This window comes from Denticeps clupeoides, chromosome 11 (genome assembly GCF_900700375.1).
Source record: "Denticeps clupeoides chromosome 11, fDenClu1.1, whole genome shotgun sequence".
NCBI lineage: Eukaryota > Metazoa > Chordata > Actinopteri > Clupeiformes > Denticipitidae > Denticeps > Denticeps clupeoides.
The window spans coordinates 21,911,096-21,921,479 of NC_041717.1; positions in this window are offsets into that span (position 1 = coordinate 21,911,096).

Genomic DNA, 10,384 nt, shown 5'->3' on the forward strand with positions numbered 1-10,384 from the left:
TAAAGTTAAGATCTTGGCAACGATAAGAATGGAGACATCTTCTTTTCCATCCTTCGTGTGGACCAGCCAGCTCCGCCTTCTCCAGTTCATCGCCCTGGTAACCATGGCCCCGCATCCTGGTGCTGCTTCGGTTGCATGTACGGGGTAGAGCAGGCACAGTCGACAGTCATAATGTTTGTTCGTGAGAACTTTGAAGGACGTGTTCTTCTTCTCTGCTAAACCATCGCTGACGTCTAGGCTTTTTCCCGTCGCCTTGTCTCTTCCGCTCTGTCTTACATACTCTGTCTTACATTACAAATGAACCTCTGCTGCTAAAATTTGACACGTTCCAAGAAATCGGGGTACAGTTCAGACACAATGCACTAGAATCTGTGAATCGTGGCCTTTAAATCTGAATGGATTATTAGGTTTTCATTGTTTTTTTCAGCGTTTTCACGTACCAAGTAAGAAATGGAAAGATTATTAGCCCTGACATGAAAACGTCCCCTTGTGAGATGATTTAACATTCATACGAGTCCCCCTGGCCTGTCTGCGGTCCTGCAGCGGCTAGAAAGGAGTTATCAGAAGGCCGGATCCGGAATTAGATTTTATATCGCCGTACGGGGTCAGGGTTACCCCCCATTTCTCAGGCTTGGTCCAGAGAATTGTGGCTCCCCTCCTATATAAAAGCAAAACAAATCGTGTCATGGGACCTTTTAATGTCGTGGAAGCGAAACGTGCGCTGGTCCAGGAAACGGAGCCGTAATCGCCAGGTTCACTTTCTCTTAAGGCAACTGGCTGCATTCAGTGAAGTAAAGTAAATATTGAGCCTGACAGCAGACTAAGAAGTTTCATCACGGAACGTCTGCCTTTATCAGAAACCGGGGAGGCTTGACCCCGGCATCTCGGCCATTTGCCGCCTGTTTCTGATCTGAGTGGTGCAGGCAGGTACTTTGTCAGGGCGAGTCGATTCGCATTTTGCTAAGAAGAAGCGCCGATGCCGGCATGTGGACCCTGAAGTTCTCACCTCTGTGGTGCAAATGTTTCTCGGCGGTGTATGTGCAAAAATAAGTGTTGAAAATAACCTGAAGCCCTGAAGAGGAGCCAAAAAACCTTTTTATAAGTGTTTTTATATTGAAAGCGAGCACCCCGTTTCCGTTTCTTGCTCACGGTGTCCTCGGCGCCTCTTAATAAAATCTTGTTAACAGCGGAACAATGAGTGCGGCAGGTTAGGAAAAGCAGGTTTGTCGGGAATATTAAATTACCAGATGGAGGGGAGGGGATGGAGTGCCAGCGTTCCTTAACACATCTATTTATACACGCAAAAATTATATAAAACAAATGTTATGTCTTGGTACCATGATTAATCTATCCATCCATCCATCCATCCATCCATGCTGCAGTGTTTCACAATGACAATCACTTCACTTTCATATCTCTTTCATTTAAGATGATCTTTACCACGCTCTGCTGCAGTGCCAGTGATCTGTGGTGGTGCTCAAGGTGTTACGTGAATACGTGTGTGTGTGTGTGTGAGTGTGTGTTAGAGTTGGTGAGAGGTAAGATCTCTGCCGGGGTTCAATATATGACATACATAATACATTTCATACAGACTCTGCTGCAACTGTCACGTACAGAAGATCTCACAGAACTTAAAACACACAAAAATGTTGTTCTTCAGTCAGGTACAACCGTAATGTACTTATTTACATGTACATATGTCACCTTCTCACCCAGCTGCTTGGCAATGTTCTTGTAGCCCATTCCAGCCTTGTGATATGCTACAGACCACAGTATTGCAAATATTGCAAGTAAACAATGAACCAATATGCAAATATTGCAAACATAACCAAATATTACACTTTTACGTCTTTAACATAAAGTATGTGTAACTGGTAGGGTGAAGGTGTGCAAATGAGTGAAAGACAATGTTTGGTCTTGGCCATGGTATCAAATACTTATGAAAAAAATTTCATTCAAGAAAAACTTCCACCCGTCTCTCTCCACTTCCACCCATCTCCCAGCTCTACGAGAAACACCTCATCCCTCGAGCCCGGAACATAATGAAGGACTCTCACCACCCCTCACACGTTCTCCCTGTTCTCCCTCCCACCGTCTGGTAGCATCAGAACTGTAACTACCAGACACGGCAAGAGCTTCTTCCACCGAGCAGTCGGAGCTCTCAACGCACCGCCATCATCATCATCATCACGCTGTTAAACTCGACAACAACACACTTCCATGCACCTGATAACATCCTGCTTGGTGGTGGGACGGCAGAGATCTTCCTCCTATCACAGGCCAGAATTCACACCTAAAGAATCAGTCTCCTGATTAAAGCTACTTAAAGCCACGTCTTCTCCACGCGTCCATGGTGCAGCTGCGCGGTGAAGCGGCTGCACGCCCCGACCGCAGGACTGCAGCTGGAGATGCTTTTTAATGACCGCTTTTCACATCTTTTCAAGCAGCTAACGAGATGCAGAGACGAGGAAACATGCAGCCCGGCCACCCAGACCACCCTGTTCGTCACTTCTTTTCCACTTAGCGCTTAATGCCGTCATTCAAAGCTGCACAGCTGAAAAAATAGTCATAAAAATGGGAATTTATGAGGGAAAAAGGTTTGCAATCATATTAAAAACCAATATTTTTAGGATATTGCTTGATGTCATCTTCTGTTACGGCAGCCTCCTTTTTCTTTTCCTCTTTTATTCTTGCAACTTTTTAAATCAAGTCTTAGTAGCTTAATTCTAGCACCGTGCACTGCCGTCTCGTACTAGTCCTGACCACATGCACGGTTTTATTTCTATAGTGAACTTGCCCGCTTTCTAGTATTGCCCGCTGTAGTATTGCCCGCTTTCTGCCGTGACAATGTAAATTTCCCACGTGTGGGAATAATAAAGGATCATCTTATCTCATTTTATCTTATCTTACGCTGGATTTGTGGGTATTTCATAAAAAAAAGGAGGTCTCCGAAATGAAATAGATTTAAACGCTTGAGGTACTTTGAAGTACTTTCATGTTTTATGTCACAGAAAGGATTATATAAATACATTTTGCTAATGGGGGTGAGAAAAGGTACAACTGAACGCCACTATGAGAATTTCTCTCTTATATGATTTTTTTAGAGTAGTGTATATATATATATGGTTCATATTTTGGCTGATTATCATACTTTTATCATGTTATTGATCGCTTGGATCTGTTTGTAGTGTAGAAGAAAGTCCAGTAGAAACCGGGCCAGCGTTTGGTCCGAATACCGCTCAACCGCCATGTTGATGCTGTTTGAACATGTTCGTTACTGTAACCTAATTAGTTCTCTAAGTGTAAGACGATTTGTCATTTTCACAGCAAACATCAGCGTTAATCGTTCCGCTTCACCTGCGGCGCTCATATTGATTCATCCACAAACCAAAACTCAAGACGCGTCTTTATTTAGCGCAGCCCTTCCCACTCTGCAAGCTCCACAGTTGGTGAGAACTTCTTCAGGGGAGGTGTTGTGAAGCTGATGTCACCTCGGTGACACCCAGGGTAATGAAAAGTCAAGGGGAGACAAGCGGGTTTTAACTTTAATGAGCGCGTGATGGTCAACAGTCACAGTAAACAGCACATCAACCTGCACATCTGTGTACAGAAGAACAAGCGACCTCCACATGACACTTTACTTGTTTTTTAATAGAGAATCTGCAAGTTCAGTATTTTCATTTTAGCACAACACAGCAACATTTAAATAAAAAAAATACCTTAACGCTGGCTCAGCGTGTTGCTATTGTAATGCATTTTGGACCGTTTTCAATTTTTTTAATATCATTGCCTCCTTGTCAGCAACCTTTGAACAGAACAGGCTGGTGGGGTGTTAGTAGCCCAGAAGACCACAAAGTCCCAGATAGTACCATTCTGAGCTAGATGCGTAACACTGAGTATCTCCAGAGGGACTGTAGAGCCATCCAGTCCAGAGGACACTTAATAGCATTACAGTAAAGCCTCTCATTAATCTTTTCAAACAGTGTTGTTGACTTTGTAAGACAGGACTTTTACAGTGGAAAAAGTCCTGCGCCGATGGCTACAGGCCCGTCAAAAGTAATCAAAAAGTAATCAAATGCAATTAGTTATATGACTTTTGTATACTAATTGAAATTACATTATTCTTACTTAGGCTTACTTGTTATTGTAACTAATTCTAAAGTAATGCGCCAAACATATGGAGCTAATGAACAACGGTAACACCTGATTGTAAGTCTGTCTGGATAAAGATGTCTGATAAATTCTGCAAATTAAAGGGAAAATCTTCACATTTGGACTTCATTTGGTCATGGTAAAAGAGATTTTGCATTTTATTGCTTGTGGTATAAATATACAGAGAGTGAATAAGTGAGGTGAAGTGAAGTGAAGTACATGGTGCACACAGTGAAATTTGTCCTCTGCATTTAACCCATGTGTCATGATAATCGATTTATTTAGAAATATTTGTAAGCAGAAGTGTGTTAAATTAGACAATAAACTCCATCATGAAGATGATTGGATGAGTTTCCTTCTCTGCAAACATTTTCCAGGCAAGCAACATGGAATCATTTTCAGTGATATTTGGAAATTAATTTATTGATTTAAGAGAAGCAACTCAAGGGTATCTCTCCAAAAAATGGTTTCTACTCATGGATGAACTGTACAGGGTTTGGTGGTCAAAGGTGGAATCGCAACACATGCAGCCGTAATTTGAGCAACTTTTAGAGCGTACTGCCCATGGCCGTGTGTCTCTGATGTCTGGTCTGAATGCATCAGTGGGAATTAGCAGCATTAGAAGGGTTAACGATTCTTTTAATCAAGTCAGGCCTCATGTCTGTGGGTTTGCTGAACGTTTGTATGAAATAGAGCGGAATTCTGTGAAATTGCTGTTGTACCAGATGCCCTTTCTGTCTAGGGGATCTTTGCCTGAAATCCATGTTCATGTCCACCCCCGGTGACCTTCTCTTAGAAAATCGCCTGCGTTTGTCTCTGTGTTTGTGCACATAAATAAGTGAGAAAGGACAAGGGTGCTGGTCTCCAGACGCTAAATGGGAAAAAATGGAAGCCATCAAAAGTGCTATTACCGAGCCGCCTCATGCCGACACTGCTAAAAGCATGCACCTCCCTGCACATCCCCGTCACATGTTCACGTCCTCCTTCACGCGTTGCGCTCGTGAGGAAGGCAGAGGCACTGTGGTCAGTGGCATTAGAATAAAATAAGACGCGTCACAAGATGATTTCAATGGCCTCAGGATTCAAGCTGCCAAGTTCCTCGAAGGTGGCTTGTGTAGCACGTCTGTAATGTGTACATCGGGGGGACTGTCCCAATGTGTACATCAAGGAGGGACTGTCCCAATGTGTACATCAGGGGGGGACTGTCCCAGTGTGTACATCAGGGGGGACTGTCCCAATGTGTACATCAGGGGGGGACTGTCCCAGTGTGTACATCAAGGAGGGACTGTCCCAGTGTGTACATCAGGGGGGACTGTCCCAATGTGTACATCAGGGGGGGACTGTCCCAGTGTGTACATCAAGGAGGGACTGTCCCAGTGTGTACATCAGGGGGGGACTGTCCCAGTGTGTACATCAGGGGGGACTGTCCCAATGTGTACATCAGGGGGGGACTGTCCCAGTGTGTACATCAGGGGGGGACTGTCCCAGTGTGTACATCAGGAGGGGACTGTCCCAGTGTGTACATCAAGGAGGGACTGTCCCAGTGTGTACATCAGGGGGGACTGTCCCAATGTGTACATCAGGGGGGGACTGTCCCAGTGTGTACATCAAGGAGGGACTGTCCCAGTGTGTACATCAGGGGGGACTGTCCCAATGTGTACATCAGGGGGGGACTGTCCCTATAAATACTGATTTGTAAGTCGCTCTGGATAAATGCTGTAAATGTGAATGTAAATGTAGGCACGTGGCACGATGATATCGTCCTGGATCTGAAGCCACAAATTCAGCCTAAGATTTAGGATATTTAGCCACGAATCAAAATTCTGGATCTGTGTCTTGAAAGTGAAGGTTCTCATGAAACATTGCCTTAATTTTTAATATTCTGACAGTCTCAGCTTGGAACTGACGTCAGGGGTCCGGGAGATGAATTGTTGCCGACCCAGTTCGATGCTACAGACCTCCATTAATATTATTTGTAGCATCAGTTATGAACAAACAAAATATATATATATAAAAAAATGAAATAAAACTAAAATGAACAGCACTACTGAACTTTTGCCAAGGCAGCAGATATGAATTTGATGCTTATATTTGCATTAGATTTCCGCATACATATCCAAAATGTCAGGACCGTTGAGGAAGAACAGACTTGGCTTGAATAAATTATTAAACAGATTTACGGCGGGCCTTCATGTAAAAGCATTCTAGTTGATTTTATAGATTTATATTTAATACACTAGCTCTTCAGTAATAAATAGCTACAGCATAGCGAATAAAATGTTTATAATTCCTTTTTTAGCGGCATGTACGGTGCATTATACTTTGGCAGCATCAGGCATGCTGTATTTATATGATTTCCTGCCCACCTTTCAGTGCTCTGCTGACCAGATGCCCGCGCTAATTCTATTCATGTTATTATTATATTAGTGCATGAGGTGAAATTACCCAGAAGCCTCTCCTCTTAAGCGGTTCATGCAAAACAAACAGGCAGGTTTTCACAGTGATAATTCCCAGGAAAACCCTGCTTAGCATAACAATCCACGCGTTATTTGCTAATATAATGGAGGACATGGTGAAAAATGTCACTGTAATTGCACCACGCTTCATAATCAGCTGCATGCAGCAGAACGAGTGATGTGACACTTCGTACCTTCACGTCTGCATGTGTTTATGCAGCTTTCACACGTACGAACCACGCCCTCATGTCGTGGATTTATTACCATCTGATGAAGATACGGAGGTCAAATGAGGGCAGGGAGTTTTCGGGGTTTTTAGGAGGCTCAGTTTGTCCTTTTTCAAAGCCTACAAAAAAATAAATACATTTTAGATAAAAATAAATAAACTCGGCACAAGTGACCAGGACCCATTAAAGGTCTCATGGCATGAAAATGTGACTTTGTGAGATGATTTAACATTAGTACGAGTTCCCCTAGTCTGGCTTTGGTCTTGCAGTGGCTAGAAATGGCGATAGGTGTGAAGAGCGCTTTGCTCATTCAGAGAGCGGCAGCTCAGACACGACTTCCTGTCTGTGCCAAACATCGTGGTTGGTGGACGGTGTTGATGACGTCATTTCCATAAATGCCCCCTCGACTTCTACAGGCCGCTCTCCTCCTCGTCCCGCCTCGCTCCTCCTCATTAGCATTTAAAGCTACAGACGGCGAAACGGCGCGTCCTGGCAAATCTGACTGTGGGACTGGATCAAAGTGGCTGAATTTCAGAAAGAGACGTCAGATACAGAATTAGGGGACCGTAAAACAGGTAAAAAAGCAAAAAAAAAGTTATATCTGGGGACCTTTAAAAGAGTGCATGCAGCAACCTGGAGTTGCTGCAGCATTAATGTGGACATGGATTTGATACTTTGTGTTCCTGGTTTTCGTTCTTTTTCTTTTTCCTTTTGACCATCAAGCCTTGTTTCTCTTCTGTTTAAAAGGAATATCCTTTACTACAATGACAAGGTTCTGCGCAGTTTTCCCTTAACGTGACATGCATGCAAATTAAGTGTGAAATTAAAAATCCGCACAAACACATTATGAACAATGTTCTGATCAATAAGCAATAGATGCTGAACGATGCACATCAACTTTTTTCAGGTCACGGTATTGTTGTCTCACAATGCTGCAGAAAAATAAGGGCTGGAAACGTGTCTATATAAATACTGCAAGATGAAGCAGATTTTTATAATAAACACAAAAAATGATTCTTTTTTATTTCAATTGGTTTAAATCTTCACAGAGCTGCACACTTCCAGTATGGAGAGAACTGTTTGTCCCGGCCTGATTTGAGACGCATTAGTTCAAAGTGAGGAAGCAAGGTGGAGATGCATTATTAATTTTAACTTCATCTCTGAATTAGTCATGCTGTTTATTGGATCGGCCCTTCAAAAAGCTTCACTTCTGGCTCCCTTGGAGAAAACAATCATCCATCTTGCAGAGGATCAGCAGTGGTCTCCACCATATAACATGCATCGGATGCCAGTGCTGAGTCAGAATTACGTATTTATCCTTCCTTTTGATATTCAACCTCAATACAAACAGACTATTCTGGTGGTAGTAAGGTGGTAGTAGCCTAGTGGGTAAGACACTCGCCTGTGAACCAGAAGACCCGGGTTCAAATCCCACTTACTACCATTGTGTCCCTGAGCAAGACACTTAACCTTAAGTTGCTCCAGGGAGACTGTCCCTGTAAAATATGTAAAATGACTGTAAGTCGCTCTGGATAAGGGCGTCTGATAATGTAAATATTCTATTCAATTCTATTATTACCAGTCATTCATGCACCAGCAGGGTGAATGGGGTGCCAGGCCACGCCCAATAGATTTAAGACCTGATTGTGATCCTGCCTGATGTCCTGTTATTGCTCTGTGCTTATGGTTTTCTCTGGCTGCTTCGTATTTGTTAGTAATGCGCCACTCGAGTGCCGAGGTGCAGGCGAACTAAGCACCTGCCTCGGCCCCCCACGCCACCAGAGGGCCCCAAAGAACACTTGAAATAGCCTGGTGGTGGTGGTGGTGGTGCTGGGGAACCATTTGAATTCTGCTTAGGGCCCCATAAAGGCTCAAGCCGGTCATGTTAATGTGCTCTGCTTCCCACTTCGGAAATCGTGTGATTAATGAGGACGTTTGTGCATTTTAGGAAGTAGTCTTATTTTTTAAAAATGGCTAATGAGAGAAAAAACTGAATTGGAACAAAAAGTCCTAGGGGGTTCCAGGAGGCCCAGTTTGTAATTTTCATAGTGCATATTTCATGCAGCATCACCAAAAAAAAATTCAAATAAACATTTGAGATTGAAATAAATACAAGGCACACAAGGTTTAGAGATTCTGCATAGTTTCATGTCCTCTATGAAAGATTGAATTCCTGAGAGATTGAAGAGTACAGAATTCACATTTGGTTGGCATGATTAATTTAGCGTTGGACGACTCTCTACGTGATGCACGGGACATTTTAATAAGTTACTTTATCCCCATATCTAGTGGTCAGAACTATGAACAAGTGGGACATGTATGTAGTACTTGTCATGCCTCGCTACTGGGTACGTAAATATAAAGTCCTGACAAAAGCCATACAAGCAGCTTGATGCACAGGACACAGAAAACCAACTTCCACAGTAACATGCGGTGAACTCTACAAGCATTTAGACAAACACCAAATATTTCAGTCTTTAATGGCTGTCAAAACTGTTCAACACTTCAATAAAATAATGCTTCTGGAATACCAACGTATGTTCTAAAATGACCAAGATGGTGCGATGCACGAATAACAATATCACTGGTCTAAAAGCCACAGGAGTGCTGTTACGTTTAACGTACGATAGCCAGTTCTAAAAGTTCAAATATAGTGCATTGAATGAATATTTTAATTAAGCCTGATGCACTATTTGATATAACACATATAAACTGAATTTTGAACATCTGGGTGGCAATAATAATTTGCTTTGAATTTCATTGAAATTATAAAAAAAATTACACCTTCAGTTTTTGAAGTACATTGAAATTAAATGATGTTCCACATTATATGATGTCTTAAATCTTAAGTATTAGTGCAAAAATTACAGACTTTTTTTATTGCATTTTGGTTTCATTTTCCAGAGAATCAGCCTGTAAACACAGAAGTATTATTGTTATTCTTATAATAATATATACCGTAATGTACAACCTGCCAATATGAAATACGACATTGTTAGAGCGCTGATGTGTTGGGAACTCCTCCTTCCGCCACCACGACCCCATTTTTAATCGCAGACTTCATGAAATTGTGCACTCTGTCTTGGAATTTTATTTATTTAACCCCCTGTTTGACAAGGGCATGGACAAATTACCTGCTGTACGGTCAAATTATAATGTCAAATTATACACACTTATTATGACATAGAGAAGTCTGTGTTCCGGCACTAAAGGTGATAACAAGACTGTAAGGTCAACACACACACACACACACACACACACACACACATTCACACATATACAATACTGTGTAACGTGCATAAAAACAAAGTCGCACTGTCTACTGGCAATGTACATACGTATTACAGATGATGTGTGAAGTCGGTGCTCTGTAGTCTTTAGTTCGCGGCCAGGGAGAACGGGGGATACACACGACTCTTTGTTCCTCGCCAGATGCCTCATTCTTATTCCGGTGAAGACCCAGCAAACCAGAGGGTTGAAAAAGCCCTCTTCTAGGACCTCAGCTCACATTCTACTTTTACGTATGTTTTGATCCTTTTTTTTTTCTTG